General features: G+C 41.7%; 1 long non-coding RNA gene across 1 annotated transcript; it reads right to left on the bottom strand.

Annotated features, from left to right (window-relative positions):
- Positions 1-2,170: 2,170 nt before the first annotated feature.
- Positions 2,171-6,928, bottom strand: LOC147998201 (uncharacterized). The gene is made up of 3 exons (XR_015646969.1): positions 6,701-6,928; positions 4,969-5,054; positions 2,171-3,438 (listed from the first exon to the last, which is right to left on the bottom strand). It is a non-coding gene; the product is annotated as an uncharacterized LOC147998201 (long non-coding RNA).
- Between the last annotated feature and the right edge of the window lie 606 nt (positions 6,929-7,534).

Here is a 7,534-nt window from a genome sequence, read left to right on the forward strand (position 1 = left end):
CCAAGCAACCAGAGCTTCCAGGGACTAAGCCACTACCTAAAGACTATACATGGACTGACCCTGGACTCTGACCCCATAGGTAGCCATGAATATCCTAGTAAGAGCACCAGTGGAAGGGGAAGCCCTGGGTCCTGCTAAGACTGAACCCCCAGTGAACTAGTCTATGGGGGGAGGGCGGCAATGGGGGGAGGGTTGGGAGGGGAACACCCATAAGGAAGGGGAGGGGGGAGGGGGATGTTTGCCCGGAAACCGGGAAAGGGAATAACACTCGAAATGTATATAAGAAATACTCAAGTTAAAAAAAAAAAAAAGAGCACCAGTGGAAGGTGAAGCCCTGGGTCCTGCTAAGACTGAACCCCCAGTGAAGTAGACTGTTTGGGGGAGGGCGGCAATGGGGGGAGGATGGGGAGGGGAACACCCATAAGGAAGGGGAGGGGGAGGGATTAGGGGGATGTTTGCCCGGAAACCGGGAAAGGGAATAACAATTGAAATGTAAATGAGAAATACCCAATTTAATAAAGATGAAAAAAATTTCTCTTTTCCTCTCCCTCTCCCTCCCTCCCCCCACTGTGTGTGTGTGTGTGTGTGTGTGTGTGTGTGTGTGTCTGTGTGTGGTGTGAATATGTGCATGTTCGTGTGTGAGTATGGTATGTATATGTGTGGAGATTGTAAGACATTTTTGGGTGTTAGTTCTTGACTTATACCTTGTTTGAGGCAGGGTCTCTTGTTTTGCTGCTACATATGCCAGGCTACCTGACCCATGGGCATCTGGGTATTATCCCTGTTTCTACCTCCCATTTCTCTGGTGGAATTCTACAATCTAGAATCATCTGGAAAGAGAATCTAAATAACTGATTATCTAGATCAGTGATTCTCAACCTGTGGGTCATGACCCCTTTGGGGACCAAATTACCCTTTCATAGGGGTCACTTAAGATCATCAGAAATATCAGATATTTTCATTATGATTCATAACAGTTATGAAGTAGCAAATGAAAATAATTCTATTGTTGGGGGTCACTACAATATGAAGAGCTGTACTAAAGGGTCACAGCATTTGGAAGGTTGAGAACCATTGATCTAGATTACTGTTCTGTGGGCATGCCTATGCAGAATTACCTTGATCATCTTAATTGAAGTGAGAAGACATGGTGGGTAATACTATTCCATGATCTTGGGTACTGATTAGAAAAATTGAGCTGAGAATTATCTAAGTATTCCTTTCTCTCTGTTTTTAGCTGCAGGTGTGATGTGACTAGCCATTCAAGTTTTTAAGTTTCTGCTATTTTGATTTCCCTGCTAGAGTAGATTATATCCTAGAATTGTGAGCTAAAATAAACTGTTTATCTCCCAAATTGATTTTTCCAATGGTATTTTGTCATAGCAACTGAAATAAAACTAACACATGAGCCATACTCCCAGCTCTCAACATTCTCTCCTCCTTAAGGTAGGCCTATTATGGTAGTCAGACCAACATGGCATCTCCATGGAAGGTTCTCTACTGGACTACTGGTGCTTCTGATCATTCCCATGAGACTGCTTTCAATGCGTTTACTTGTGCATTGAGTCTCTTAAACATTTTGGTGTGTGTGAGTTTAAGTGTGTGTGTGTGTGTGTGTGTGTGTGTGTGTGTGTGTGTGTGTGTGTGGTTTGTGTGTGCTATCTATACAACTGAATTAAAAACTTCTCAAGATTGGGAAGTATGGGTATTCTGCTTTTTATTGTTTGTTTTGAACAACTCTTGATAGTTTGAATAAGAATGGCCCCTATTGGCTCATATATTTGAACCCACCTCAAATCAGTATCATTTGAGATCACAATACCTTTAATCTGGGCCACACCTCTTGATGGCAGCCTCTATAAAGGGTGGAAGAAAGAAGCTTTTGTTCTCTGTCTACTGATTGAGGATTAGGATGTAAAGCTCTCAGCTACCACTCCAGCACCATGCCTGCCTGCCTGCTCTTATGCTTCCCACTATGATGATAATAGACTAATCCTCTGAAGTTGTAAGCAAGCTCCCAACTAAATGCTTTCTTTATAAGAGTTACCTTGGTTGTGATGCCTCTTCACAGCAATGGAAACCCTAAGACACAACTGTTATGACTCTGCATATTATAGATAGTTATAGTCAGTTCTTTATGGAGTGGATGAGTAAAAAAAATATATTTTTAATGTCGTAGCTCTAGAAGTTTATTCCCTTATTCAGCAAACAAATCTGATCAGGCTTTTCATTTAGAGTCCAAGAAAAAGGTCTAAAAATTTGGTCATTGTGACTGTTGTTCTCTAAGAATTTGTAGTCTGGTTGTGGAGGTGGGGGTTGGGGAGGATGGTTATACACATATATGAATATCTGCAAGGAAAAGTTGTATGATGGGTTTCATAAGAGTGATGGAAACTTCAGAGGCTAGGATCCCTGAGGAGGGAGAATTTGCTTCTAATAACAAATCAGGGATATTATAGCTGACACCTTTGGTACTTCACAAAACATTCTTTAGTCTCCTGGTTTCAGACCCAGCAGTAGTCAATAGTTCCAGAATTCCATCTCATGTCGAATGTGTCTTTCTACCTCAGAACTTTCTCTACTGCTCCCAAACGGTTTGATTTTTAATGGAGAATGGTGATAATGGTGACGACGACGACAATGACGACAATGATGATGACGATGTCTGACCTATGAGATAGATATTGACCCTTTGCTCTAAATTTGGCCTCTCTCTCTCTCTCTCTCTCTCTCTCTCTCTCTCTCTCTCTCTCCCTCTCTCTCTCTCTCCCCAAACACACACACACACACACACACACACACACACACACACACACACACACACACACTGAGATCCTAATAGAAATAAAAGAGATGCTGTCACCCCACTGATTCATTTCTCTTTGTGTGGACATAGGTCCTTGCAAGGAAGCCAGGAAGATAGTTTAGGACGTTTTCTTGGGGGAAGATTTAGGTAGATTTGACTCCCTTTTTACTCTGGGAGTGATTTTAAAGGTGTCTGTCTGTGAGAGTGTTTTGAATGGGACATGCTCCTGAAAGAGACTTGGAATTTAGAATTGCTCCTTAGGATAATGAGCCATCCATAGCATCGCACAGTTGTGAGACTGCTCCCAGTAGCTTGGCTTCTTTGTATGATTAGATTGGCCGTGTCTCTTCCCACCACAGTTCCAGACTCTTTAAGACTATTTCAGTCTCAGACAGTGACAGCTTTCTGGTACCTCCCTGACCCCAGCTGCCTATCTGTCTGGGTCTTTGCCTGTGGCCACACCAGCAAACACTCAGCCAACAGCTCCTTTAGTATTGGCTCCCCACTTGCTCCAGACTGGTTTTTCAAGTGCCCTTGACCCTGACGCCCAGATTAAGGGCAGCTGTACTTCTTCAGCCATGCTTCATGGTGGCCTTGGAGTTCTTCCATCTCCAACCCAGCTCTCGGAGGCCCTGGAATGGAGGGAGGGAGGGAGAGAGAGAGAGAGAGAGAGAGAGAGAGAGAGAGAGAGAGAGAGCGCTTTGACCTAGACCTGGCTCACCTCACACCATAACTAACAAGCTTATTATAGCATGCAATAAACCTCAAACCAGCTTGACTCAGATTCTTAAAGGGCCAGTTCTAACCAGCAACTAGCAAAGATAGTATTGATTTTAAGCTGCATCTTCCTAGCATGTAAAAGGGAGAAATGTGCCCTCAGTATCCCACAGCATTCACTTGACGTCTTTCAAGGGATGTGAGATTCCTTCTAATATCTGAAGTAAAATGTCATATTGAAAGTTTTATGATTTTCTTAGGTACTTGCTTAAAGAGCTGAATTTAAGAACAACATCAAGACTGAAATATTGACCACTCTCATAATGGGAACATGGTTGACAATGATGGTGGTGACTATGGAAACAGGAAAGAACATTAGTTAGTACTTATTACATGCTTGGCCTCATCTAAAAAGAATTGAAGCACTAGTTTATCGAGTCCCCACCATACTTTTGCCCATTTTATATGGGAGGAAATAGTTATGAAGTGAAATAATTTTTTAAATTTGAGAAAGTACAATAGGATAGACAGCTTTAGAATCCAGAGCATGCATGTGTACTGTTCATTCTGTTATCAGGTTCTATTTCAGTGGGTGGAAGACAGGTGTTCCTTCTTCTACTTTAATTCATATGGGAGAAACAATGGCATAATTTTCTTTGATAATTGAAAAATGCCATTGAAATCTATTTATTTATTCTTTTTAATTATAGCAGTCTGTGTCAATTCTTCAAAGAAGAACAATTAAAATAACCTAGAATACAAATTCAAACATAATTTTACTACCCAGGGATAACCACTGTGTAAAGGTTTTATTTAGTATTTTTAACATCAAACATTTCATTAACAATAAATATGATTTTAGAAAGCACAGAAAATGAAAAAAGAAATGAATGTCATTCTCAATTCTACTCATTATTGAATTTACATAGTCTCTGTATATGTTTGTGTGAATGTCATATTGCCTCATAATCTGAGCTTTCTATTTAATTTTTTAATAAATGCCTTTCATCTAAAAGCATACCCTTTCATGATGTCTGTTAGTTTTCTATTTCCGTGTAGCAAATTAATAAAATAAAGTTCAGTGGTTTAAAAGAACACACAGTCATTATCTTACCATTTCCATAGATCAGGAGGGTTTAGGACAACTTATCTTAATTCTCTGCTCAGGTCTCACTCACAATTAAGAAAAGGAAATGATTATATAGACAGGAACAAAGGGTAACTCTAAGATCTGTTTTGCACATACTATTTAAAACTGAAATATGCTATTTTGACTTTAAAATCATGTTATTACTTCTCTAATGAATCCCTTGTATTTGAACCTTAGTCTGTCCATGTTTTTGTATTTATTAATGAAATAACAATGTTCACTGTATTAATAAGCTTTCTACTTATATGACAAAATACTTGAGAAAAATCTTATATCAAACTTTATTTTGACTCACCTTTCAGACTCTTGTCCACGATCAGTTGGCCATGTTGGTTTAGGCCTGTGGTAAGGCAGGAACTTCTGGCAGAGCAAAACTACTTACTTCATGGCCAGGAAACAGGAAGAGAGGAGAGATTTGGGATCCCACAATCCTTTTCATGTGAGCGCAATAGTAATTTAATGACTTCCACTAAGCCCCACTTCCCAAAGGTTTAACCATCTCCCAACAGTGCTGGGTGTCTGGTCCCTCAGTGATGAACCTGACTAACAGCGGGATGTTGAAGCCCTAGGCCTTTACAGTCACATGGGCATGTGTTGGACATTCAACATTTAGACCATGGCTACCACTCTTGTGGTTTAATCTTCTCACAGGCCCTTGAGTACTTCACTTTTTTTTAAAGATTTATTTAATATATATGTGAGTATAGATGTGAGTACGCTGTAGCTGTGTTCAGACACACCAGAAGAAGACCCCAGATCCCATTACAGATGGCTGTGAGCCACCATGTGGTTGCTGGGAATTGAACTCAGGACCTCTGGAAGAGCAGTCAGTGCTCTTAACCGCTGAGCCATCTCTCCAGCCTGAGTACTTTACTTTCATGGAGATAAGAAATAGTTGTTGAGCCAGAAACTTCAGGCATTTTAAAGGTAAGTAGAAGCAATGGTATATGGGACACAGGAAGTGTTTTAGTTTGAGTTAATTAATTTATCAATTAAAATCAGTTAATTTTTGCCAAGTGCCTGAAGGATATATAATATATTATATTGATATAAATTTATTTTATTTCTATACGAATAAAAATAATACATGACTATTATGTAAGATTATATATAATATTTGTGTGTGTGTGTGTGTGTGTGTGTGTGTGTGTGTGTGTGTGTGTGTGTGTGTAGGTAAAATGAATGAAAATGAAAATAAAAGTATGTTGGAAGCTAGAGAGAGCCTTGGTGGTTCAGAGCCCTTGCAAAGGATCCAGGTTTGGTTCCCATTGCCCATGTGGCAGCTCCTGAGTGTCTGTAACTTCAGTCCTGGCAAATGTTACCTCTTCTGACCCCCTTGGGCACCAGGGACACACACGGCACACAGACATACCTGTAGGCAAAACATACATGTAAAATAAAAATTAAAGCAAGTTGTTTTATCCTTCCAACTAACCTGTGAGAGTGCAAACACTCTTCTAAGTTTATAGAAACTGAGGTTAGAGGGTAAGGGGAAGATGTTCAAATTAAACAGATCAGGGTCAGGTACTAGCCCTTCCTCTCATCAAGCGAATGGTTATCAGCAAGTTATGGTTCTCCTCTGAGCTTACTGTCTTCTCTGTCATCGCTTTGCTCACATCAAAGAGTTAGTCCTTAGACATGGTAGAGCAGTGATTGTGCACAGCAGTGATTGGCTGTGCAATAGAATCATTTTGGCAACTTCTGAGGTAAGAGATACCTGGATTGTAGCTCCGGATATTCATGATATAATTGCTTTGTGCTATGGGATTGGGCATCAGAAAGATTTAGGGCTCCTGAGGGGAGTCTAATGCCTAGTCAAGAGAGCCCCACAATCAGAACTGCCCACATGTGTGAGGGATTATTTGCACATAGAGCTGAGGAAGCAGCTGTTTGGTTGTTGCTGTCTGTTCTGAACTGTCAGGAAGTGGCCTGCTAGGCTCAGGCTGAAGTCAAACCCCTGCCTTCAACTCCAGAGTCAACGAATAAGTTGACAACATGCAAAGTTAGTTTTGGAAATCATAAATTACCTGCTGTTTTGCCCTCCTGTGTGGGTCCCTGGGTAGTGGCGGGAGCAGGAGCAGCAGGAGCAGCAGCAGCAGCAGCAGGAGCAGCAGCAGCAGCAGCAGCAGTGGTGGGAGCAGCACGGGGTCCGTTTGGAAAGAAGCCCTGTTGCTGCTTCTCCTGCTGCTGCTAGTCTTCCTCGCATCAGAGCTTAAGTATCCTGCTGCCTGTCCGTCAGCTTCACCACTGAGGCTGAGGGACCAGACGCCTGGCTGTCTGCCACTGGAGCTGGGTAGCAGATTTGTTGAGGTGTCTTTGGGGCTAGTCCAGCCTTCCAGTTCACCATGACATCTGGGGATGAATTTTTCTAGGCAGCTGAACGCAGCCTTAAAATGAACGCTATCAATCAATGGAATGAAAGTGTCAGTCAGGTTCCCCCAGCATGACTGAAAAAGCCAACACAAACTTCAGTCTTTCCAGTGCATCTGGTATACTGGGATAAGAATGTGTGTTTGCCATTTTCCTGAGCTCAGACACTACCTACAGGTCACACACTGCCGAGTGATTATGAGGAAAACGGTGATGTAGAGAAAGATCCTAGCAAAGGCACGGAAGAAATGCACCAAATGTTGACTTCATGCTCCATGTGTACATATATAATCTCACTGGACCTGAGCATAGTACCAGCACAGGAATTATGTGTGGTCATTGTCCCTTTACAGATGAGGACATTGAGGCAGGGTCCTTGTGAGGTCACATACCCACCCAGGAAAAGGAAAACCAGAATTCCCACCTTGGCCATTCAGCCTGCAAAGTACTTGGTCTTTGTACATACCGTTCCTGCTTCTTAAATTGGGAAG

This window comes from Rattus norvegicus, chromosome X (genome assembly GCF_021556685.1).
Source record: "Rattus norvegicus strain SHRSP/BbbUtx chromosome X, alternate assembly SHRSP_T2T, whole genome shotgun sequence".
NCBI classification, from domain to species: Eukaryota; Metazoa; Chordata; class Mammalia; order Rodentia; family Muridae; genus Rattus; species Rattus norvegicus.